Source organism: Aethalodelphis obliquidens, unplaced genomic scaffold (assembly GCF_003676395.1).
Source record: "Aethalodelphis obliquidens isolate GAN/ISIS:26980383/991018 unplaced genomic scaffold, ASM367639v1 scaffold61, whole genome shotgun sequence".
NCBI lineage: Eukaryota > Metazoa > Chordata > Mammalia > Artiodactyla > Delphinidae > Aethalodelphis > Aethalodelphis obliquidens.
Window position 1 is genome coordinate 2,291,317 of NW_020838005.1, and position 27,319 is coordinate 2,318,635.

The window sequence follows — 27,319 nt, forward strand, 5'->3', positions numbered from 1 at the left end:
CGTAATCCCAACCACTGCGCCACCAGGGAAGCCCAAGATCAGTTTTTTAATCATCTGTTCTATTGGACTAGAGATTTCATGTTGTCTCTTTTCTGATTCCCTTAGGGTATTATCTAAAATTTCCATTATGCCTCTGGTTTGGCACTTATATAATGGTTATTATTAGAAAAACTGCCTTGAATATATAAAAGACACTGTTATTATAAGCAAATAAAATGAGCATGGCCTACCACCCTAGGTCTCACCCCAAGGTGGGAGAAGTTGGCGACTAAGTTAAGGGGGCGGGGCTGGGGGAGGGGGAGGTGTTACCAATTCCTGAAGGACATCAGGGAATTCCAGCCGCCCTCTCCCAGACGATGCCCACCTCGGGAAACATCCCCAGATGTCCAGCCAATTGCTTTTTCCCCAATCCCAGCACTGAAGGTGTTAATAGCCCATCTCACCCCGCTGTGTCCCAAGGCTGAGGTGTGACTAGGGAAACCCCCAGTAAATTAAAGGTGGCAGCGTCTCTGAGGAGGGAGAGGTGACTTGTTCAGCATTTTAAGCCTTTTAGCTGGTGTCCTTTATCAGTGATTGATTTATTGGATATTTGTGCAGCGGGCAGGGGGATTTGAAATATAACATAAGCGCTTCCGGAGATGTCAGTACTCTAACGTTAGTGGTCTGAACAAGGATGTAATTCATATCTGCAGGTGCTTTACTCTAGTATCAAATACTTCAATAACATCATGCCTGTGGAATCCACTGGTCCCAAGGGCTCTATTTGTATTCTGATATGCCCACATCTTTTCCTATGTGTGTTTTCCTTGCTTAAGGAGCTCTCATTTCCTTCAATAGGATATGTTTTATTTCATCCCTTTTCCTGCATTTACTCATATTAATGTCACCGCATTCACTGGTAATAGCGGAGCCTGGAAATAGCCTGCATAGCCACGTAAATACTAGCCTGAAATGCACCGCCTGGGATGCATTATGATGAAAGAATGGAATGGAATCCATTGGGTGGAAGTAACAGTTTCTTTGGAGTTCTAACTAAATGTTACCCAGTGAGAGAACACTGGAGGGAACATGTCCAGGCAACGTGGTGGCCTCTCCGTAGAGCCGGCAGGGTGGGGAGGCAGGAAGGAAAATTTAGGGTTTGGGATACTGTGTTTCCAGCTAGCAAGTCCTTGGTTGATGGAAAGAAGCAAAGCACAGTCAAAACATCCCTTTGGGTTTTGCATTTGTTTTATTCCTCTGCCGTAATATAACAACTGAGTTTTCCAATTGGCCAAAGCAGAAGATTTCAAAAAGTTTAGATGCCTAGGCCTGCAGGGCTCAACTCTGGTGACAAAATGCTGTCTTTTGGGCAAGGTTCCCTCTTCCTCTCCTCTTTCTATCTTTTCCAGTTCTTCACTTATGTATCTGAGTGATCGATTTGTGGTGGCAAAGCAATCTTGCTTAGTAGAAGGGAAATACGCTCTGGACCTCAGGCAGATTTGTTGTGTTTTATCAGCTCTCTAGCCTCTGAACTTTCCTTCTGTAAAATGGAGCTAGCAAGTTACCTGCTAGTTATTAATATTTATTTCACAGGAAAATATAGAGACAAAACATATTTTTTGGAACGTTATAGGATGTAGTCTATTATAAGCATGTGAAAAGGAATGGAGGATAGTGTTCAAAGTTACTTGTTTAGAACGCAAAACGAATTTTCCTGCAGAAAATATTTTGCAGTGTGGGATGCAGGTAATGACTTATTCTTCTGTGTTACAAGGCTGATAGATGTACAGATGCTTTTAATTCAAATGGTGTAGGTTCACTCTTCCCTCTATCTGTTTAAATCCCATTTTACCTGCTAATATGAATGTAGGGGAGAGGGGCCCTTGTCTCACTGTTAGGAACAGAGTCTCTGGAGGGAAGTCTTGAGTGCCCAGAGAGACAGGCAAGGGCAGCCATTCATAGGCATAGGCTGCTGTAGGTCAACAAACATAATACATAGGTGTTATGTCCTATATTATCTGTAATATATGTATATTTGCTATATTATGTGTGTGTGTGTGTATGTGTGTGTGTGTGTGTGTGTGTGTCCTATAAGAAGATACAGACTGTGATTCCTGGGTTTTGCTGTGGGTGGCCAGCTTCCCATTTTAGGCTGCTGTTTTAGAAATACTTCCTTCTTGCATGAGCTGCTGGGGTGTCAGCTGGGAAAGGACAAGTACAGATACTATGAACTTGAGCCCTGCCAGAGTTAGTCCTGGGATTTTGGAAACTTTGGGAAAAAAATATATTTAAAAGATTGGGTCCTGAAGAACTTTAGGACAAATATTTCTTGGTTGCAGGAAGACCGGCTCAGTGGAACCTTGCTTTTGCAAACATAAAAGATCCTTTCCTTCTCGGAAAGGAGCGTTTACAAATAAATGAGAGTCTCTAAAGAGAGCAAACTGTTCTGCAGGGTAATGTAAAAGGATGTCTTTGTGGGCAAAGTTGTTGTACCTCCTCAGCTTATTTTCTTTTTTAGGAAACATTTCCCCCACTATATGGATTTTGATAGTCCTCAGCTAAAAATGATTGTTGGTCCTTGATAAAGCCATTCCTCACACAGATCAGGGACAAGCTCCAGGTGAGCTGATAGAGGGACCCTGGAATGAGACCAGACCGGGTGCTTAAAACTCAACATGTGAAGGCCCATGGGAATGTCATTCCAAGCTAAGTAATCCAGCCCCGCACACCGTGCTGACAGTGGATTACTGGGCTCTGACGGATGGGAGAGATTTAGGGTAAGCTACCTTGAGACCAGGGGGCTGCGTTTCCCCCGAAAGTGAAAATTCCTATCTTCAATCACGCAGCAAGTGGACAGATCCGGGGGTGGAAGAGGAAGACGGGGGTGGCATTGGGGAGTAAAGGAGATGGGGTTTTGAAGACATGAGTTTTCAGGGAGAGAGGGATGCTAGAGGCCCCTCTAGCTCCAGTGGTGGGAGACGACTCAAAAGGAGGTGGGACCTTGAGGCTTCAGGCTGGGAGACAATAGATGGGGGTTGCAGGAGGGCAAAGACCTAATGAGATTAGGGAGTAGTGGGGGAATTGAAAGAGAGAGATTGTCCAGGGGAGATGTTTCTGCTGACTGAGTTGGTCATTGGGTTTTTTTTTTTTTTAGCTTGTGGGATCTTAATTCCCTGCCCCCTGTAATGGAAGTGTGGAGTCCTAACCATGGACCGCCTGGGAATTCCCAATGGGTATGTTCTGAGAGTTCTTTTATTGTACAAGTCTTGCATATATTTTGTTAGATTTATCCCTAAGTATTGCGTATCTTTTGCTGCTATTATAAATGGTATTGTTTTTAATTTCAATTTTTGATTGTTCCCATGCTACTGTATAGATACACAATTGATTTTTGTATATGAATTTTTCATCCTGAAACCTTGCCCAAATCACTTATCAGTTCTAGTAGTTTTCTTGCATTTGTTCTAATAACTGTCTCACTTTGGTGCTTTTAAAATATCTTCTATGTCTCTCTTTAGCTTGTTCTGTTTTTCCTCTAGCATCTTGAATGTATGGAATACAGTTATAGAAACTTTCAATGTCCTTTTCTGCTGATGCTATGATCTGTGTCACTTCCGGGTCAGTTTCAATGGATTTTTTCTTCTCATTATGGGCTGTATATTTCTCCTTCTTTGTATGCCTGGCAATTTTTGTTGGATGCCAGACGTTGTGAATTTTACATGTTCTGGTGGCCAGCTGGATATTTTTGTATGCTAACAGATAGCCTTGAGCTTTGTTCTGGGATGCAGTTAAACTGCTTAAAAACGGTTCAATCCTTTTGGATCTTGCTTTCAAGCCTTTTTAGATGAGACCAGAGCAGTGTTTACTCTAAGATTAAACGGTCTCCAGTAGTGAGGTACTCTGGTGCCTCATGTACTGTGAGAGGCTCCACTCTGGCTGAACAGGCACTATTCCAGCCCTGTGTGTGCTCTGGGCCTTGTTCCCTCTGATCCTTTTTGACTGGTTCTTTTCCTGGCCTCAGGTAGTTTACTCACACAGGTACTGAGTAATATTGAACTGAGTAATCAATGGAGACCCTCTGCAGAGCTCCAGGGTTCTCTCGCTGTGCAGTCCCCTCTCTCTGTTCCCCCTACTCTGGCACGTGAAGTCTAGCTACCTTGGCTTTCCCGGGCACCCAGCAACATATCCTCAGTTCTGGGAGACTGCAGGGCTCGCCTGGACTCCCCTCCCTGTCCTGCAGGAAGGAAGCTCTCTCCAGGCGATAAGTGTGGGCTCACCTCATTTATTCCTCATCACTCAGGGTTCTCTGCCCTTTATTTTCTGATGTCTCACATCTTGAGAATCATTGCTTCATATAGATTGTTTCAGGCATGTTGCCAAAATCTTGTCCTCTATACACCAGTGCCGAACAGAAATACGGAGACAGAGTTTTGGAGGAAAGAGAAAGATTAGATTTATTTCTTTGCCAGGCAAAGAGGGAACACAGCAGGCTAGCGCCTCAAAAACTGTGCCCCCCCCCCACCTGGAGGGGGTTAGTGAGGAGTTTTATAGTGTTCAAGGAGCAGGGCGTGATCAGCTCGTGGACCATTCTCGGATTGGCTGGCATCAAGGTGAATTTCAAGCATCATCAACCTTCTGGTTTCAACCAGTCTAGGGGTCCATGCTCCTGTGGTCAGCAGTCTTCATCTGGTGGGATCGGCTTCCTGTACAAACAACTTAGGAATGTGAGTCAGGCCTTTTTCTGTATCTTTCAGCGAACTGGGAGTTTGGTGATTATGCGATGTGGCAGAATTATAGTCTAAATTGTTACCGGTTCCCCAGCCCAACGGCTATTCTCTGTTTCTCCATCTTCACATTTTCCAATCATTACTCTTGAGTCAGCATTTTACTTCAAAAGACAAGGACACAGGGGCTTGTGCATGGTTTCAGGCACGAGGGTAAGTCTCGTCCGCATTACTCTATCTTTGCCAGAAGTGGGAGAGTGCCATTCTCTAAAAGCCTAGGCCCACACACCCCCACGGACTTCCTCTTGGTGAAAACTGGTCCTACAGCTCCACCTGGATACAGTGGGGTTGGAGAGATGTGGTCTCCAGCTGAATGATTACTTCCCAGCAACAGTTCTGCAGAAGGAGAGGGGAAGCATGCATTTTGGTGTCTCTACCACAGTGTTCTTATCCTTATCTTGGAGATGAGCAAATGAAAGCACAGGAGAGTGAAAGAAAGCTTCAACCAAGGAAAACTGGCGTGGTGGTGGTCCTGGTGGGATTTACACTTGCCCCTCCTGCAGGCTTCAGTCTCCTAAATCATGTTTCTGTTCAGGGGTTTCTAAAAGCCATAAAATCAGCTGACCTCACAAACTCTCAGTGAGAGCCAGGAGGAGTTTTGATTGTGAGAACAATCCTCTCAGTATTCATAAGTGGGATTGCATGTGTGGTGAAAGAAATTTTTAAAGCAAAACGGAGTTCAATTTCTAGGGAGCCTCGCTTTGTTTTCTTTGTTCGACTGAAACCTCTAGTCAGAGAAGGGAATGTAGTGGGAATAATTAGCCGCGATGGGTGGTAGAAATCCAAAGAGAAAAATAATTCATCAACTTTAAAGCAATTCATTTAGAACTGTGAGTGTGGTTTATTTGACCTGCATTGGGGAGCAAATATTAATGAAGAAGTAAAGGCAGCTTATGGCTTTTTCAGTTCTTTCATTTCCCACTAGATGTCTTTGATAGAAACTAATTATCAATGCTCTTGATTTAATTTGGAAAAAAATTGGATGAAGGTTTTTCTTAAGTCCCATGTTAGTGTTCATAACCCAGGACAACTAAAATTAACCCCTGATCCTTCCTCAGTAACTGCTGTAGCTAGTGGAGTCCAAGGAGTCCCCTTTAGAAAACAAGAAAAAAGTATTATTATTATGGTGATTATTATTTTTTAAATAAAAATTTCTTGTGGGAATACAGGAAGGCCGGAGGAAATTTTCCCAGTGCTAAAGTTGCTTTTATTAAGCTACTAAGCAGATACTACAAAACTTTCATTAATTGAAACTCAACTAAATTGAACTCACTTCCCTCCCTCCCCCCCCCCCCCGCCCCCCCGCCGCATTCCCCTTTGGAGAAAAAAAGAGTCAAAGAAAACATGATGCTGTCATATCAGGAGCTTATCCTAAAATCAGCTTTCAATACCAAATGTAGGGTCCCTTACATATCTCAACCACATACACTTTCTACAGTATATATATATATATCCGCATACACTTTCTCTGCAGTATATTCTTTTTTTTTTTAATATTCTTTTTTTTTAAATCGAAATATAGTTGTTTTACAATGTTGTGTTAACTTCTGCTGTACAGCAAAGTGATTCAGTTATACATATCTATACATTCTTTTTTTGTATATTCTTTTCCATTATGGTTTATCACAGGATATTAAATATAGCTCCCTGTGCTCTACAGTAGGACCTTGTTTCTCCATTCTATATATAATAGCTTATATTATATATAGTATATTCTTAATTATTGATGTTCTCCAGGGATATGCTTTCAGTTCTTTTCTCTTTTTCTGATAGTGTAAGATTGGGATTAAGAGTGTGGGCTCCAGGTTTGAATCCTAGTGTTATCATTATAAATTTTGTGGCATCATCTCTTAGAATGGGGAGAATATTAATACCTACTCATAGGGTGGTTTAGACGATTAACTGAGCTGATACATGGCATGTGCTAGGGTAGTGGCTGGCATGGAGAAAGTGCTCAATAAATGTTTGCTATCATTATTGTCACTGTGATGATTAACCGCATGCCTAGATGGTACTTCTCCTCCTCTATATCCATAGCTTCAATTTTCATTTATATGCTAATACTGATAGTATTCAATGAGAAAAGTTTAAACGTATGTATGTATCTATCACTATGGCTCTTTGTCCTATGGTTTACCTGTCTGCTGGACTTTTCTTTCCATTGACCTTCATCCCTGAGGGACTCACAATATCATTTCCAAGTGGTCCACCATGTGTATAGGGTTCCACATCTTCTTAAACTCTACCACTGCAGGACAGTAGGGCTTACTCCCAGTATACATGTCCCTTGGTCATATGGTCTTGGTTTTGTTTGTTTTTTAAAATTTTATTGAAGTATAGTTGATTTATAATGTGTTAATTTCTGCTGTACAGCAAAGTGACTCAGTTATGTGTATATATATTCTTTTCCATACTCTTTTCCATTATGGTTTATCATAGGATATTGGATACAGTTTCCTGTGCTATACAGTAGGACCTTGTTTATCCATTCTTTACATAATAGTTTGCATCTGCTAATACCACATCTTCTTTATCCTTTCATCTGTCAATGGACATTTAGGTTGTTTCCATGTCTTGGTTATTGTAAATAGTGCTGCTGTGAACATAGGGGTGCATGTATCTTTTTGAATTAGCGTTTTTTCTGGGAATATGCAGGAGTGGGATTGCTGGATCATGGCCTTGTTTTTATCATCCTCCTGAACCTCTTGAAGCCCAGCTCTTCCCCAATCCAATGTTCACTTTCTTTCCTACCCAGTTTAGGCTTCATGGTTCGTGGTTTCTACATTTCTCTTGCCATTTAACTTTCTTGCCCCCATTTCCTTCTTCTGTTATGTCCACTGGAAAACCCTGGATTATTTTGAGCATCCGACTTCAACCTGCCTGAACCTGAACTGCTTCATTGCTACAGAAAATAACATTATCCTAGGGGTTGGTGTACTCTGAACTGATGTTCTTCAGCCTTAACTAGGCCCTCTGATTCTCTGAATTAAGGATTTCAAAATTTTTTATTCTTCTCGATGGCCTTCAGCCCCCTACATTTCAGGCCCTCCGTTATTTCTCTGAACTCACCTCCTACTACCCTCTTGCTTGTTCACGTCCATCCAGCCACATCTGCCTGCTTGCTGAATCTCAAACCCGTCTGTGATGGTCAGTTTATGTGTCAACTTGACTAAGCTATCATTCCCAGTTATCCAATCAAACACCAGTCTAGGTGTTAGAGGTATTTTGTAGATGTGATTAAAGCCCATAATCAGCTGACTTTAAGTAAGGGAGGTTATCTTAGATACTTAGATACTGATTCAATCAGTCAAAAGGCCTTAAGAGCAGAACCAAGGCTTCCTTGGGTATTGTAGCTGCAGCTTGTACCTGAAGGTTCCAGCCTGCCCTTCCTGACAGCCTGCCCTACAGGTTAGTGATGCTGGGTACCTTTTCATGTATGCTGATCTTCTTTATCTCGTTGAATGGTATCACTAGCCACCTAATTGCTGACTCTAGAAATCTGATCCTTGACAATTCCTCACTGGCTTCACAGCCAGTCAATGATTAACTTCTTTTGAATCTAGCTCCTAATTCAGGCCAGCTAGGCTTCCCTTTTCCCAGCCCCAGTGCCATCTCTCTCGTTCAGGTCACCACCAATCTCTATTCCATATTGCTGCACAAATCTTCTAATTATGCTTCCTCACTCTGTGTTTGCTTCTCTTCTATCTGTTCTCCATTCTGCAACTTAACTGGTTTTTCTAAAAATAGCAAACAAATTAAGAATAGAACTACATATGATCCAGCAATTCCCCTTCTGGGCATTTATCTGAAGGAAACAAAAACACTAAGTCAAAAAGATATATGCCCCCTATATAAGAGATGCAGCATTTCGCATCTCTTCTTTGCTGAAAATTCTTCAATGGTTCATTTTCCCTTCAGTATAATAAAGACTGGACTGCTTGACCGTGTGGACAAAACTTTCCTATCTCTCTAGCCTCATTTCTTCTAATTTTGCCTGTGCATTCAGTACTCCGCTATTCTCATTTTACATTATTGGACTCACCAGGTCTCTCCTGACACTGATGCTACCCTCATATGATTTGTTCTGCCTTCTCTCCTCTTTTCTCCTCCTTCAACTCATATTCTAGGTTTCAGCTTAGATATTGTCCCCTTGAAAGCCTTTCCCAACTCAAACCCAGCTTTGTGGCTTCTTAGCACCCTCTTTTTATCTCAGTTTGTTTCACACAATTTCATAGCAATTACGGTAATAGCACTTACTTTCCCGCAGAACAGTGGTTCTCCTCTGTAAGCTCTATGTGGGCAGAGAGTATTCCTTACTTGGGATGTATCCCAAGCACACTGACTGAATTCGCCATATTTTCCTTTTCAAATGGAAGAGAAAGGATGATCTAGCTAATTATCTATTGGGTAGATTGTTTTATGTCAGACCACCTCACTGATTAGGAATCAGCCAATAGATTGGCCAACCTTGGACCAGGTGCCTATTTCTGGTTCAATTAAAGGCTATCCCTTGCTCAAGGAACATCTTCCATCATTTCAGGACTCTGGGTCGTCTCCTTAAAAATTGCTGTTGGTCTTGTTAAGCATTCTGAATGACATATTGAGTAGAAATAGCAGCTTTGGAACAAGGAGCTTAGCTAGATTAGTACACTTTTTATTTATTTCATAGCATTTACTCTTCCCCAAAGAGAGTGTTGGTTGGATCAGGTTGCTACCACTCAAGTGAGAGCACTTCCATTGAGCAGTGTTTACCTATCAATCCTTCCCAGAGGTCCTTGACTCTCCTCAAGCCTAGAGAATGGGTTGGTTGCCTGTTGTTTGCATTGATCTCTGGTTCCATGTGGCCTATGTGGGTTAATTGAGAACACACATGTAAGAGTAAGGCAACATATGTAGGAGGAAAAACCCTCTTGGGGCTTACTTCTCCCCACTCAAAAGGAGTTAGTATAAATGGCAGAATTCTTAAAATTCTGGAGCTCTCTGGTACACTTATTTATCCGGCATCATTAGAAAATGGGGATTCTGCATCAGTGAATCTTCCAGACAACTAAATGTATTCTATTTTAAATGTAAACTTAGGGGGAAAATATAAAGCATCTTATGAGAATATAGTTGTACTTCAGTATCTGGGGGTTTTGGTTCCAGTGGGCCCCCAGCCCCCCAGTCTTCAGATGCTCAAGTGCCTTATATAAAATGGCACAGTATTTGCATATAGCCTACCACATCCTCCTGTATACTTAATTTTTTAAAAATTTATTTTACTGAAGTATAGTTGATTTACTGTGTTAATTTCTGCTGTATAGTAAAATGATTCAGTTATACATACATATATATATACATTCTTTTTCATGTTCTTTTCCATTATGGTTTATCACAGGATATTGAATATAGTCCCTGTGCTATACAGTAGGACCTTGTTGTTTATCCATTCTCTATATAATAGTTTGCATCTGCTAATCCCAAACTCCCAATCTATTACTCCCCAACTCCCCTCCCCCTTGGCAACCACAAGTCTGTTCTCTATGTCTCTGAGTCTGTTTCTGCCTCATAGGTAGGTTCATTTGTGTCATAACTTAGATTCATAAGTGATATCATATGATATTTGTCTTTCTCTGTATGACTTACTTCACTTACTGTGATAATCTCTAGGTCCATCCATTTGCTGCAAATGGTGTTATCGCATGATTTTTATGGCTGAGTAGTATTCCATTGTATACATGCACCACATCTTCTTTATCCATTCCTCTGTCGATGGATATTTAGGTTGCTTCCATGTCTTGGCTATTGTAAACAGTGCTGCAGTAAACACTGGGGTGCATGTATCCTCCTGTATACTTTAAGTCCTCTCCAGATTACTTGTAATACCTCATACAATGTAAATGCTATGTAAATAGTTGCTGGGCATGCAGCAAACTCAAGTTTTGCTTTTTGGAACTTTCTGGAATTTGTTTTCTGAATATTTTCCACCTGCAGTTGGTTGAATGCATGATGTAGAACACGCAGATATGGAGGGCCGACAGTATTTCTAAAGTGTATTTGATACTTTTCTTCTTTCATTAACTAAGAACACTGAATGTTATTTAACTGTTATAATGATGCCTTGATGTCTTTACTATGTGCATCAGTCACTGTTCTAGGCCCTCAGGGCCTACTGAGCTGTGAAGAGCTGTTTGCTCCAACACTAAATGGCCTCAGTCTGTTGACTTTTATTCGTTTTGTATATGCTCTTAATCATTATTCAATATCTTTTCTAGACTCAGTGTCTTTCCCTAATATCTCTTCCCTGCCACATCTTCCTCTCTTCAGATGTGCTACTCAGAATCTATTGTTGGCTGAGAACCCAGAACACCAAGGCTTCAGTGTTGGTAAATTTCTGAGTGAGGACATTCTCTTGTCCATGAGAACTATGAATTTCCGGCTTAGATGTATTTCTCACCTACTTTGGCATCATGTCTCAGATTCCTGTAGCCTGTTACCATATTATCTATGTGCTGATTCTTATACATTCTCATTGAAAATCACAGAGTCATATCTATTTGAGAAAAATCTTTTCCCATTTTTTTTCTTGTGCTAAAATACACTTAACATAAAATTTACTATGGTAACCATGTTAAAGTGTACAGTTCAGTGTTATTAAATACACTCACATTCTTGTACAGCTGTCATCCCCATCCATCTGCAGAACTCTTCATCTTCTCAATCTGAAACTCTATACCCATTAAACAATAACTCCGCATGACTCCGTACCCCCAGCAATCACTACCATTCTTCTCTGTCCCTCCCTCCTCTTTCCTCCCTCCTCCTCCCTCGCTCCTTTCTCTTTCTTTCCTCCTTTCCTTCTTTCTTCCTTTCTTTTCTTTCCTTCTTTCTTCCTTCCTTCCTTTCTTTCCTTCTTTCCTTCCTTCCTTCTTTCTTTCTTCCTTCCTTTCTTTCTTTTCTTTCTTTCTTTCTTTTTCTCTTTCCTTCTTTCTTTTCTTTCTTTCTTTTTCTTTCTTCCTTTCTTCCTTCCTTCCTTTCTTTCCTTCTTTACTTCCTTCCTTCCTTTTTTCTTTCTTTCTCTTTCTTTCTTTCTTTCTTCCTTTCTTTCTTCCTTCCTTCCTTCCTTCCTTCCTTCCTTCCTTCCTTTCTTTCTTTCTTTCTTTCTTTCTTTCTTTCTTTCTTTCTTTCTTTCTTTCTTTCTTTCTTTCCTTCTTTCTTTCTTTCCCTCTCTCCAATTAGATTTGAAAAGATACCTTACTGTCACCTGGTTTCACTTCCCATCCACATGTTTTACATTCCATCTACAGCATGCTCTGAGACTAGTCAATTATTCAATATTCTTTATCTTGGCTTGTTTCATTATCTGTTAAAGGAAGTACCTTCCAGCATTGACATCGTAAGTTTTCAGGAAATAGAGATGATAACAATAACACTTAAATTAAATTATACCTTCCCTGTCTGAAGGCAGTTGAGCCAGATCTTCCTCTTCCATGTGAAAGATGTGTGGGTTTGGACAGAGACTGGTAGTGATGCAGACAGGACACTCATCTGGGAAGGGTGGTCCAGAGGCATGGGAGAGAGTTGGGGAGTCACCTTGAGGCTGTTTAGCTGGAGAAACAGGTCCAGGATGGAAAGAGTCCCAGAAATGGAACGGCCATGGGCTGACCCAGGAAAATGGATGAGCCTAGTCAGCTTCTTTTACATTATCACTCCCTCCTTTCTCTGTTCCCTTTCTTATCATGGGATGAGAAGGAGCCAGTCGGGTCATTGTGTGGGTTTCAATGACTGAGTAAGCAAGGCCCCCTCCACCAGGCTTGGCCACAGTGTCCCGGAATGGTTCCCATCTGTAACAAGGAAGGCTTGGGAGGGAAACTGAACTGCTGTCCAGAGTCTGATAACAGGATGGGATTGAGGTCATATTTCAAAGGACCCAAGGGAGCTAGGGTGGGGGCAAGGATTGTCACAAATGGCGAGGAGAATTTTGGAGACCAGATATTTACCAGCTGTACCTTCAAAGAAGGATTAATCTTGGTCTTCCCCAATTTCCCTCTGCCTGGCCTTGCAAACTTAAAAAGAGAGGCCATATATCTTCTCTATAATATATTCTTGGAATAGTAGACAAGGAAAATAGGGAAAAAACAGCCCAAGTTAAAATCAGATATATCGTTATAAAATCATAGACCTAGGGTGTAAAGGGCTTTGAATATTTTCTAGTTAACTACATACGAGATCATGCATTTTGACTGCAACATTACAGATAACATACTGTCTCTTTTTGAGCACTTCTAGCAACAGGGAACTCAAAACTTCCTAAAATAGCCTGGGTCAGTCTTGGACAGTTCTGGTTGTTAGAGACTGTTGTAATAAATCTGATTTTCTGTAGTTTTTACCCATCATGCTTGCTTTGTCTGGTAGAATAACTCCAATCCTTCTTCACTTGCCAGACCCCAAACTTGGCTTCTATTATGGTCTTTTCAAAGTTAACATCCAATGTTTCCAACTTTTGGCTTATTTAGTCAGTTTCAAGCCTCTTAACTCTGCTAGATATTCTTCTCCAAGGAAGTTTCCATTTGTTAATGTTTCTCCATGTGGTACCTATCATGGTCTAATTAGCACAAGGGGGAGAAAGATGTTCACTTCCCTTATGATGGACTCATTATCTCTGATAGCAGAGCTTGGAATCACACTGGCTTTTGGGTTCATCATCAACTGAGCACAAGCTACTGTGCCCCTTGTAAAACTGGTTTTTGAACACAACCAACTTCAATTGTCCATCATATGTCACAGTGGCTGTACTCCCGAAGTGTTAAGGGGCAAAGCAGGGTTGGCTGGAGCTTTTAGATGACATCAGAGATCAAGCAGAGCCTTCTGGACAGAGGATAGTGCAGCTTTGCACAACAAGCCCAGGATGGTCACTCTCTGGACAGAAGCCCCATCACAAGGCAAACTGCAAGACTTGGCTTTGCAAGTTCCTCACCAGGAATAGAAACCAAGCACCGGGGGCCATACCTGTTGGTTGAAACTTGGAAATTTCTTCCTGGAGAGCAAGGCGCCAAGACAAGGGACTGAGGAGTCATTCCAGGGGTCAGTCCTAACAAGAGCCAAGGGATGAGATAAGAGATGTTGCGCCTGTTATACTGACCACAAAACAAAACAGACCAAAAGACTGGAAGGCAAATTGTTTCCGGTGCTCTGATCACGGAAGATGGTGGAAGCTGAGTTCTTAATCACTCAGGCAAGGTGTTCATGGCTTCATCCGTTCTGGTCTTTCAAGAAACCAGAGGGGGTGTTTGTCAGTGTGAATGAACTAGGGCAGGTCCTCACACTGGAAGTTGATTAAAGTTGTCTGTCTCAGACCGAGAAGATTTGGGGCCTGAAATCTGTTCTCTCTCCCTCTTAGTTTCCTGTCATCTGCTGATTTAATAAACACACCATCACTGTACTCATCTAAGTCATGCAAATGTTTAGCAGAGCAGGCCAAGGACAAATAGTTCTATGGCACAGTATAAAGTCCTCCCTTCAGGTGACAACCATCTATTAAACACAACTCTGTGAGGTAAACCATCCAAGTGCTTATTAATCTATCTAACGATTCCAATATTTAGCTTACATTTCTCCATCTTGTCCATAAGGTTCTAACGAGAGACACGGTCAAACGCCTTGCTGAAGTGTGATTTATATGTCTTGCAATTCTCTGTGCCAAAAGCAGAACGAAGGTTAGACTGGCATGATTTATTCTGAGTGAACCTGTACTGACTCTTGGTGGTCACTGCTGTCCTTTCAAAGTATGTCCACAAAGCATTTCTGTTAAAACCCACTTTGAAATTGCTCTCAAGATGATCATCAAGTCTATTTGGTCTTTAGTTTATAGAACCTTTTTTCTTCCCTTTCTTGAAAACTGGGAAAACATTCAATCCTCTCCAGCCTCCCGAGACTTCTCTCATTCTTCATAGTTGTTCAGAAAGTATCCATAGCATTTCAGCTTTCATTATTTCTACAAGACCCTGGTGGTATAATTTGTGCGGATCTGGAGACCTGAACTTTCTGAGAGCAATGGGGGGTATTATAACCAACCCCGGTTTCCCTCTTGAAATGTCTGCATTACCTCTTCTAATATGAAGATCAATCTTCTTGAGATAAGCTAGGAGGAAAAAAATAAACTGGACCCAAGTAGTTCTACTTCTATCCATGATCAATTAATAGCAACCTCTGTCCCAAGCATGAAGACTTACTTACCTTTCTTTTTCTTGATATACTCTTTAAAAGGCGTTTTTGTTATCATTGGCACTTAACAGAGCTAAAACCCACAAATGTGCTTATACAGTATTTATAGGTGTCTGATATCATGCTATTTTTTTTTTCCATAATGGTGGAAATTCCAGAGCCACCCAATCATCATGAGACCTAGCTCTATTTAGCTCCTGATTTTGGAGGTCTGAAAGATCCTAACCCCTTTGCAGAACAAGTACAGTTTTTTTTACAGTTATTGCCATCATTTGCTTAAGCTAATGTGGGTGAGTCTCCTTTCTTTATAATAACCAAACAAGCCTAACCAGAACCATTCATCCATCCAATGAAGTTTTGGAGAGCTACTATGTACCAGGGACACCTGAAGCTGCCCAAGAGTAAGAGCCCTCTCTTCTCCTTGTTTTGGCATTTTTCCTCTTAACAGTCCCATGATTCAGGATTTGATTACCCTTAATCTCCTCATCATCTTATACAATATTACCTGCCTTCCATTTTACATAGTTTGCTGTATCCTGTCTAGGAGACCTGTGTCCTTTCATATGTGTCTAATATTCTATTTCTGAGCTGCCCTGTGTGGTCACCACTAGTCACATGTGGCTATCTAAATTTAAATACTTAAAGTAGCACAAAATTTAAAATCTAGTTCCTCAGTCACACTAGTGACATTTCCAGTGCTCAATAACCATGTGGCTAGTGGCTTCCATATCAGACAGTGCAGATACAGAATATATCCCTGATCATAAAAGCTCTCTTGGACGATGCTGGTCTAGCTATTCCTCAAGCCCTTTGAAGTTCTTCTCAAGCAGCAAGGCTGGATGCATTCGACAGAGTTGGCACGTACTGACTGTCCTTGTCCGGAGGGCTTTATGGCAGTGGACTCCTGTGGCTGCCCCTTTAACGTAGTCTAGGTGCTTGGTTCAGACACTCCTGTAAAGGCAAGTGATTACAATGCACATCAGTTCCTTTGCTCTTCAAGGAACCACAGTTTGCAAATGAATGTGAGTGAATATTTCCCAGATCCCATTGAGGGTCACTGTGATGATCATGCCCCACAAAAAGCTGGCGCTTGCAGACACTCAAAATGTTTGCTTGAATGAGGAAATGAACGAAGAGTGGTCTCTTTAGTCCCTGACACATGTTCTTGAAAAGTCAAAGAAAGGTACCCTGGCGTCAGGAAGGAAGAAAGAAAGAAAAGAAAGAGAGCGAGAGAGAAAGAAAGAAGAGAGGAAAGAAAGAAAAAGAAAGGAAGAAAGATTCCACAGGTACCTACCGAATCTCTCTCCTCCATCTTTATTTCTCTGCTTCCGGGTCAGAGCGAGACTTAGAGGTGGGCTGGGATGCAGGTGCCAGAGGAAGGAAGTAGGGAGGAAAGGAAGGAAGTAAAAAAAGGAGCATCACAGAAGAGGGAGAGAGTCACAGTGTTTTAAAATGCGAAAGGATCTAGGGTCCATTTAGCCTAGCTCCTCACGTCACCAATGAAATATGGACATTTCATTTGGCATTTAATACAAATCTGCTGAAAAAAAAATGAAGCAATTGAGGTCAAAAGACATAGGTTAAGCGAAGTGTCTAGAGTTACAAAGCTAGTGAGTGTCGGAGCAGGGGCTAGAAGCCAGCCCACCTATCCCGTGATTTCCCACCGCAGGCTCAGACCACTCCTCCCCCAGCCCCAGGGAGAACAGCAAGGAGGGGAATGCGGGGTGGGAAGCAAGCCAGGGGGAAGGAGAGAAAGTAAATTTGTGTATCAGCTGTCAGCCTCCCTTGTGATTTTCTTTCTTTAAGCAGAAAAAAGTTTCCTGGCCACGTCACCTACTCAGTCTGAACCTCGTGGTTTCCCCATCCCCAGGGCGAGCTCTCATCAGCAGGGACCTTGCCTAGACTGTACAATGCCACCACTAGCTGGTGACCCCGAGCGAGGTACTGGTTGACTAACTTACTCAGGTTGCACTTAGTTTAGTTCATCGCTTGTCCCTCATAATCTTGGTCCAGATCCAAACTGATTTCTGAAGCAGCTTGGCGTTCCTAAAATTTCACCTACGCTAGAGCAGAAACACACTTTGAAACAGAGTTTGATGAGGAGTTTAAATAGAATATTCGAGTGACTTTATCAAAGCACCTCCCCTGTTGATCCTAGATAATTAAGACCTGGAGCAGGTTTTCGAAAATGTTTCACATTCCCTTTACTTCTTATCTCTAGAAAACTCTCCAGGTCAAGAACTTTGGCATCTTGAGTATAGAGTTGGAGGTCATACAGATCTGATTTCTAGTGAAAGCTGTCACACAGTTGTTACCACGCGGAGGGAACTTATTCTCTCAGTTCCAACTTAGATCGTAATAGGAGCGTATGAGCACTGGGGAAGAAGGTCCTTATTATTCTGTGGGACCACACTGCCTGGGAAACATCACGTGGTCAACACATGTTGATTACATGTGTGGCTCTGGGTGACAAGACCCAGGTTTGAACCCTGGCACCCTTGCTTTGCAGCAGTATGACCTTGAGGCAAGTCCCTTGATTTCTTACTATCTTAGTTTTCTTGTCTGTGTCATAGGGTTCTCATTGTGTCCCCAGAGTAATGAGGACAAATTGAGGTCATGTGTGTAGAAGGCTTAGCACAGAAACCTGGCACTTGATCAACATTAGCTAGCATTATTATTTCCCACTGTCGTACAATCTCTTTATGTACATTTCATCGTCCTTGGGGGCACCAAGCAAGCTGGTTGCAAGCTCTCAGTCAGAAACATCTGCCAAGTGGCAGAATTCACACCACACTTGCGATAAACGTCCTAACTCCTCCACAGCTTCAGCTGGGCCAAGTGAGGTGAGCGTTGGATTTTATGGGTCTGACGAAGACGTTTGAAATATTGTAGGAGACTGTCAAAGAATACTTAGACCCACTCCAAAAGAGGGCCGTTCTTAATTTTCATCTTTCCTGCAAGTCAGAAAGATATATACTCTCCAAATAATGGCAGTTTCCTCGTCCTGAAGTTATGGCAGCTTGGTGATACAATAAACAGCACCCTGTCATAAGGACCGCATAAAACATGGTCTGACATTTCTTTAAAAGTAGAAAGAAACATGACTGCAGCAGATGACCTTTCCTCCGAGGGCACAGCTGTTTTGTGTGGTTAGAGGGACCCGTGGTTTCATACTTAGGGGCTACGATATATGACTGGCTTTTCACAAAGTGTTTCCATGAGAAATTACAGTACGTTCTAAAGGACAGTGCCAATTCTGCTGCATTCACATTAGGTAGGAGGACTTTTTCCTCCACTCTTGATGTTTTCCAAATGACACTGTGCTGAATACTTGTGATTAGAAACTTCTTTGGTGTTTGAAGCATTAAGCGGTATCAAGGTTACTGAGGCATCTTCTATTTCCTGGGAAATTTAACTGATGGGCCTTTTGTGGGGTTGGTGGGTCGGCATCTTTGAGGACTCAGCATTTATGAGAAGTCACTCCAAACGCAGTGCTTCCGTGGGTGAGCACTGAGCATCTGAGCATCTCCGGGAAAATGTTCAATAGTCACCTTGTTAACAGATAGTAGGTAATTTCCATTTTCTCGAAAAATGTTTGTCCCTCCTATAGAATGTTATTTGTGTAATGCCTTAAAATGGTGATGAAAAAGTAAAACAATGGGTCTAAAGTTTCTAATTGTATATGTGTTATGTTGGCGAGACTGGATGTTTTCCTTCTTTGCTTCTTTTCCAAGTTATCTTAACATGTTTTACTTACTTCCTAATGAAATTAAAAAGAAAGCTTATATCTTCATTTAGTTTTTGACTGAGTTTCCCCTAGGCATCCATGGTTACTGCAAACAATCCCATTAAAGCGCCGGACACACTGCCACCTCCCCAAACTCTGTTCTCTAAATTAGAATAGTAAGTCCTTGGAGAGGGGAGTTTGGCAGCCTTTCTGCAGGACTGGGGGGGTGGATTAGATGCCAATTACTGACGGCCGTGGTGCCAATAGAGAAATGTGCTCCAATTGCTTGTCTCCAAAACCCTGCTACTGACCTGCCAACAGCAGGGCATTGAGTGCACGTCCCAGTATGATGGGAGATTTGTTCTGATTTATCTCTGCTCTCTCACCTTGTCCCCTGTGTGTCCAAACCTGGGACTATGCAAAAGGGGCTGGTTTGGTTTAGAAGTACAAGCTGAGACGCTGAAACAGTTGACTTATTGGTAATTAGACCACACTGGTATTGAACCCGTGACCTCAGCCTCATTAGAGCTGCCTTCGGGCCAACTGAATTGACCAGAAACAGATTCAAAACAGTGAGTGATAGAGGTCTTTGGTGCAGGGTCAAAGGCCTATTTACACTACCCAGTATCATAAGTGGCTTCTTACTCTAGCATGTTAAAGGAGCAGCGGCCGAGAAGAATGGCCATGTGGATGGGTCACAGCTCTCTACTTCATATATGTGGATTGTAAAGCACAGCTACTCTGGCCAACTCCTACCTGACTTTAACTGGATCTCCATGTAATTCAAGGGTTAATAAAGGGAGCAACAAGTGTTTTAACAGGACTTTTTTTTTTTTTCCTCTTTCACTTGCTAATGGCTAATAGTAACAAAAACACTAGGAGTAAAGCCCATTACTTTAGGAATGATTTGCTTTGAGTGACACTCTTTGATTTAAAGCTATCCATGGCTAATCATTATTTTCACTCTTTGCTTTTCAAGGAAGTCTAAAAACAGATGCCTAGTGTTCATTCTGTGTAGAAAAGGAATCAGTTCCTCAGTGGTAGAGCAGGATACATGGAAAAGGCAGGACACAGAATGAGGAGAGTCACTCTGTGCTAAATCAATGAAATGGAACAGAAATTGACTCAAAATAACAGAACATTTTTTTTAGGTGATAAGACTGGCATTTCAACTCAGTGAGAGGAGAAAGGATTACCTAATAATGGCTAGCCATTTAATAAATGTAGATTTCTCCTTCAGACCACACCCAAAGTAAAGACTTTCCTGTGAAAACAAAACTTTATAGTTCTAAAAGATAATGAAGTAATTAAAAAATAACAATCTTGGAAAGCCTTTCTAACAGTGCATGAAAATATAAAAACTATAAAGAAAAATATGAAATAATTTGACTCCATAAAAATTTATCATGAAAACTTAGGTATACCAGATACTAAATATATGAAAAGGCAAACTGGGAGACATTATTTTTGGTCCTTAGGGAAGAGTTAATCACAAGATATTTGTGGTGCTTATGGAATACTTAATAATAAAGCATTTAGAAATCGACAAGAAAAAGAGGAATGAATTCAAAGACACAGAAGAAATGAACATCCCTTTACATAAGAAGAAGTGTAAATGGCCAGTAAACCCATGAAAAATATATTTAGCCTCCCTGGTAAACGTCAAAAATTGCACATTTTAAACAAATGAAAGTTCATTTTTCTTCCAAAAAATCAGCAAAGATAAAAGTAAAAATGCTGGCAGTGCTGCAGGGAAATTCGTACTTTTTTATACTACTTGTGGCTGTTCAAGTGCTCTAACTTACTTAGGGGGACATTTGGTGCAACAGAAGCAAACCTTTAACATTTGACATGCGCTACGACCCCAAAACTCTACTTGTAAGAACCAATCCAAAAGAAATAATCATGGTTACACGCAAAGATGTTGCTATTAGAATGCTGATCAAAGCATTCTTATGATAACTAAAAACTGGAAACAGCTTAAATCTCCAACAATGGGGAATCCATTAAATATATCATGGTGGGTGGTGTATGACGGAACCTTATGTAACCTTAACATGTTGTAGAAAAAAATTACATTTCATGTCATGGAATAAAATTCACTATTATCTTGTTCAGAAAAAATGTAAAAGTTGTAATATTATAAATTATATGTTATATATGCATAGGGAAAGATGGTAGAATAATATATATCATACATGGCAAAATGTTAAAATATTTTTCTTTAGGCATGGGAATTATGGATGATTTTAAAATGTCTCTTTTTATCAGATGTTTTTCTTTTAGAGTGAATATGTGTTACTTGGAGAACAAAAGATAAAGTACATATATTTTTTCAAATATCATAGATAGCACAGTTTCATCGTGGAGATTAAGTGGCATAATACATAAGAAAGTCCCTAACACAGGATTAGAAAGATGAGGGGGCCTTGGTACCTAGGATTCGAATTTGAATCTAAAAAGTTACCACGTGGTCTGGAAACTTGTAGCACTCTGGATTAAAGAAGATTGACTCACCCAGTTGGTGGATTGTCTGAGTCCCAACTCACTCTCTCTTCCTTTTGTTTTGTAGTTTGACTTTCGATTTTAATGGCTCATACATCTCTCCATAAGATGTCAGGCAAGGTATGGTCAACTAATCTATGACAAAGGAGGCAAGGATATACAATGGAGAAAAGACAGTCCCTTCAAAAGTGGTGCTGGGAAAACTGGACAGCTACATGTAAAAGAATGAAATTAGAACACTCCCTAGCACCATACACAAAAATAAACTCAAAATGGATTCGAGACCTAAATGTAAGACCGGTCACTATAAAACTCTTAGAGGAAAACATAGGAAGAACACTCTTTGACATAAATCACAGCAAGATCTTTTTTGATCCACCTCCTAGAGTAATGGAAATAAAAACAAAAACAAACAAATGGGACCTAATGAAACTTAAAAGCTTTTGCACAGCAAAGGAAACTATAAACAAGACGAAAAGACAGCCCTCAGAATGGGAGAAAATATTTGCAAATGAATCATCGGACAAAGGATTAATCTCCAAAATATACAAACCACTCATGCAGCTCGATATTAAAAAACAAACAACCCAATCAAAAAATGGGCAGAAGACCTAAATAGACATTTTTCCAAGACATACAGATGGCCAAGAGGCACATGAAAAGCTGCTCAACATCACTAGTTATTAGAGAAATGCAACTCAAATCTACAAAGAGGTATCACTTCACACGGGTTAGAATGGGCATCATCAGAAAATCAACAAACAATAAATGCTGAAGAGGGTGTGGAGAAAAGGGAACACTCTTGCACTGTTGGTGGAATGTAAATTGATACAGCCACCATGGAGAACGGTATGGAGGTTCCTTAAAAAACTAAAAATAGAATTACCATATGATCCAGCAATCCCACTACTGGGCATATACCCTGAGAAAACCATAATTAAAAAAGACACATGTACCCCAATATTCACTGCAGCACTATTTACATAGCTAGGTCATGGAAGCAACCTAAATGCCCATTGACAGATGGATGGATAAAGAAGATGTGGTACATACATACAATGGAATATTACTCAGCCATAAAAAGGAACAAAATTGGGTCATTTATACAGACGTGGATGGACCTAGAGACTCTCATACAGAGTGAAGTAAGTCAGAAAGAGAAAAACAAATGTTGTATACTAACGCATATATGTGGAATCTAGAAAAATGGTACAGGTGAACCAGTTTGCAAGGCAGAAATAGAGTCACAGATGTAAAGAACGTATGGACACCAAGGGGGGAAAGCGGGGGTGGGGGGATGGTGGGATGAGTTGGGAGATTGGGATTGACATATATATACTAATATGTATAAAATAGATAACTAATAAGAACCTGCTCTATAAAATAAATTAAAAAAAAAAAAAAGATGTCAGGCAAGGAACAGAGAGAAAAATAAATTCCGGCCTGCCATTTTCAGATGACCCTGATCTCATTCATCTTCTTCACTATACTGTGAAGCACACTACAGCGTGACTCCCCTTCTATGAGGCAAGCTGGGGGGTGAGCCTTCCTTCTCAAGATTCCTGGATTCAACAGCAACCGCTGTATGATCTATTATGTGACACAGAAGTAGAAATTATGCACATGCAACCAAAACGTCAAAGTGAAGCACGAGGATTGGTTATGGAACCCCAGAATGTTTCGGATGACAGGAATAAGTGCTTGTGTACTGGGGGTCTCTGGCTGGAGGATAGCTTTGGAGTTGTCTTGGAGGCTGGTTACCTGTCGGCATCCTGGATTCACATCTGGGGCCATGGGAAATGAAAAGAAAAGAATGGGAATGGAAAAGGGTGCTTTGTACAACACATCCTTTTAAGATTTGGGGTATAACATACCATTTCTTTGGGATCATTGTGGTAGACCTTATCACTAAGGGGTGTGTGTGTGTGTGTGTTTCTGCGTGCTCACAGGGCGCAATGCTTGTGGTTGGTGGTTCTTATAGGTGGGCATTAAGAATTAGAAGAGAATTTTTCCTTATGTCAGTGCAATATGGTGTTGGTGCATTGCTGGTATCTGAAGGACACAATGGCAGTCCTTTTTTGGTGACAGTAAAGGGGCAGAGAAAGAGAGTATGGTAAAAAGAGTATGGAAGTGGAGACCATGCTGTGATTGTCAGGGCTTTTTGTGTGTGTGCATTGTAAACTCCCCACCTAACCCCGAGGTTGCAAGACGTAATTTGGGGAAACTTGTTAGGGGGGTTGGCTGTTCCATGACAGCAAGCAGGGTGGAAAAACTCAGCAATATATGGATTGCTACCATAAATGTAACGTCCCTTTAAACCCAGAGCTTAATTGCCCTGGGAATACATGTGTTACATAGACAAGTGCTCGTTTCTATGATTAATTCAGCTGGCTAGAGCTTGGTACTAATGAGACCAAGGCCAAGGCTATTGGCTCTATCCTCAAAGGAGCTGTTAGCATCTCACGGCTCCAAAACCGAGGTGACACCCTTCACCCTTGCACACAGGGTGTGGGTGAGAGAGTATGATGTCTGACTCCACTTTCAATGCTTTTCCAACACCCCTGCTGTCCGCGCTAACACAATGCCTCTGCTCTGAGTGCACTGGCAGTTGGAATGTGGTAAGATGACAATCTAATCAATGACATTGTCTCCAGAGCCTCACTGCACTTAAAAAGTAGAGGCTGCCTGCATTAGAGACAGCATAGGCTGCTCTGTTAGTCCTGCCACCAACTGACTTTCACAGACAAATACAGCTTGAAAGGAAGCATGCCCAGGATACCCTGTTGCCTAAGAGTCTGACTAGGATCTTGAAAAAAACAAGTCTCCATTTTTTTCTCCACTTTCTAAGGAGTAGTCGGCAATCTCCAGCATGTACATTTGGAAAGGAATCGAGTTGGATGTTCTACCTGCGTCCCCTGGATTCTCTGCCTTGAAGAGTCCCATCACCTTAGCCCAAAGCCCTTTGTTCTGTGCCCCGTCGTGCAGGGCTTGTTTTCATTACCTCCACACCGTCCCTGTATTTATCAGGATTGTTCGAGTTGCAAGTAATTGAAACTCAACTCAAAGCCGCTCTTTTCGTGCATTCACGTACCTGGGAAGGGCGCTAGGTTTGCTCACAGAATCTAAAGAATAGCTGCAGTGATCAGAGTCTGAGAAACTGGAACGGGAACATGGCCCCCCCAGAGACCTCGCCCTCTCTCCCTTCCCCCTTTCCTTGTCTTGGCTTCATCCTGCAGAAAGCTTTTCTCCACGTGGTGGCCAGAATTCCCCAACGCACATCCTCCTAGCTTAGCAAAAACCGAGGACCACTACCTTCTCCAGAATCTTTACGATAATCGAAGAAAACGGCTTTCCTATGTCTCAAAGATTGCTTTCTGAGGATTAAAGCACTGACATCGGCCAGGTCTACGTCCCGTGTCCACTCCTGCAGCTGGTGTGTCAGGGAAGCAGGAGGCAGAGGCCGGAAGCGGCGACGCCGGCTGCGTGGTGCTGAGCGCCGAGCTGGCTGAGGCGTCGCTGGATGACGTGGAAACGCTGCTGTCCGACGGCGACGGCGCGCTCGGGCGCAGCGAGACTGCGGCATCCTGCGCGCCGAGCCTCCTGACGGCGCTGCAGGCGGGCGAGCGTCTTGGCTTCGTCACCAACAACAGCAGCGAGACCCGCGAGGCCTGTGCCGCGGAGCTGCGGCGCCTGGGCTTCGGCCGCCCTGCGGGCCTGGCAGCAGCCGCAAGGTCCTCGGCCCGGCCTACTGCACCGCGCTCCACCTGCTGCAGCGCCGGGCCGGCGCGCCGGGCCCAAGGCCTACATGCTGGGCAGCGCGGCCCTGGGCTCAGAGCTGGAGGCCGAGGGCGTGGGGCCCGAGCCGCTGCAGGGTGAACCGCCCTGGTGCCTGGCTGTACGTGCCGCCCGAGCCCAAGGTGTGTGCCGTTGAGACGGGCTTCTACCAGCCCTTCAGCTCCATGAAGCTCCCCAAGGCCGTACGCTTCCTGCAGCAGCCATGCCGCCTGCTCGTGAGCACCGACTTGGACCACCGGCTCCCACTTGAGAACAGCTCGCGGGTACCGGCTGGGCTGTCTGGTCCGAGCCATGGAGACGCCGCCCAGCCCCAAGCCCGGCCGCTTCATCCGCCACTGCGGGTTCCAGGAGTGTGGCATCCACCGGGAGTGCACCGTCATGGTAGGTGGTTGCCTGGACACAGACATCCTTCTGGGCGTCACTTGTGGTCTGCAGACCATCCTGACCCTCATTGGGAAGTCTCCACTCTAGGGGTTGTGATAAAAGATTAAAAAAAAAAAAAAGGAATGGGAAACGTGCTAAGAATAATAGTTACTGCAGTTCTCCTTAACCTTCCCTAAAGCTTAATTGGTTTGCTTAGAGCCCAACATAACAGTGGGCTCTTCTGAAGAAGCCCAGAGTAATATAAATGCACATCAGAGAAAAGAAGTCTCTTTCTGATCATTTAGAATTTCATTTTTATATTGTCATAAGAATATCATTTAGGTTCTTCTTTAATAGATAAGAAAACGGATTCACAGATAATTGAAGTGAATTGCCCAAGACAGATTGCCCAATTGGTGAATAACTGGGCAAAAAGCTCAAATCTCGAACACCCAGGTTTATTGTTTTTTCCTGTGTTAGCCTACCTTCAACAGATTTGTTATCAAACTCATCACTGGCTTTGATGGTGGGAAGTTCAAGCAATGAGTGAAGGTCCTCCTTGATGGTCTTCAAATCCCATTGCTAGGGCAGCCTCTTCTCTTGTCTCCAGGTCAGTAGGCATATCTGCTCTTAGGGGTTAATGGAATAGGTGGGTCCAGTCAGCTGCAGACCTGGGACTCAATAAATCCAGGCCTCCTTGTCTTGGTCATGTGGGCTTTCTGGAGCCTGTGTCACAGCATCTGATCAGAAGGAAAGGAAGAGAGAGATCAAAATTCAAACACGGTCTGGGATTCCACTTCTACTCAAGACGTAGAAAACCCCAAGAGAACACTGCTTCTGCCCTAACAATGAGAAAAAGCTGGGTAGCCTCTAAAATCCTAACTTCTTTTTCAGCCCATGAGAGAGCTGAGGTCACAAGGCAACCCCAACGGAATTCCAGGGTAGGAAGGGTAGTAAGGCACTTCCAGGAGATGGGCACAGAGGAACTGCTGTGCTTTTTGCAGAGCATGGGACGAGGAGGTAATGGGCACAAGCAACTGCCATTTTAGCAAATTTTTAGAGGCCAAGTGTGGGCTGATGTTAATTGTTAGTTACTTGGCCGTTGACAGTGTGTTGGGCACTGAGCAGAGGAGGGGCTGTTCCGAAGTGGTCAGCCTGATCTTGGCTCTCTTTCTTCTGGAGTACTGGAAGATGGGTGTATTGGTTATCTATTGCTGCGTAACACATTATCCCTTTAAGCAGCTTAAAACATCATACATTTATCATCTCGAAGTTTCTGTGAGTCAGGAATCCTGGTGCAGCTTAGCTGGGGACCTCTGACTCGGGGTCTCTCAGAAGGCTGCAGTGAAGCTGTTGGTCATGGCTGTGGTCATCAAGGCTTGCCTGGGGAAGGGTCTGCGTCCAAGCTCATGTCCATGGCTGTTGGCAGGGCTCGGGTCCCCACTGGCTACTGCCACAGGCACAAGTTCCCTGTCACATGGTCTCTATTTGGCAATTCTCAACATGGCAGCTCACCTCCCTCAGAATGAGTGGGTAAACGAGAGAGCCAGAGCGGACGCCACAGGCTTTTTGTCACCTCATCTCAGAAGTGACATCCCATCATTTCTGCTGTATTCCGTTCATTAGAAGTGAGTCACTAGGGCCATTAAAGGGGAGGAGACTGCACAAGGACGTGAATACCAGGAGGCGGGGATCATTGGTGGCCGTCTTAGTGGCTGCCTACCACACAGGGACCCAAAGTTAACTATTATACCCATAGGGCAGGAGGTAGTAAGTAGGTGTGAGGGGTGTTATGTGCCAAGTTTTGCAAGTCCTGGAGCCTTGACAAGAAAGTTGGGTCCGGCAGGCAACAAGGATTTGAGACTCAGTTGGGTTAGGGTGGAAGGGCACCAAGTCTTAAGAATGATCAAAGAAGGAAGAAAACAGACACACGTGCCCAATGTTTTTGTTGTGTCATTAAATT

The 27,319-nt window shown here is 42.6% G+C and overlaps 1 pseudogene; it reads left to right on the forward strand.

The window, feature by feature from the left end:
- The window catches only part of LOC113610129 (glycerol-3-phosphate phosphatase-like), a 40,146-nt pseudogene extending 14,682 nt beyond the window's left edge, over positions 1-25,464 (forward strand).
- The last annotated feature ends 1,855 nt before the right edge of the window (positions 25,465-27,319 follow it).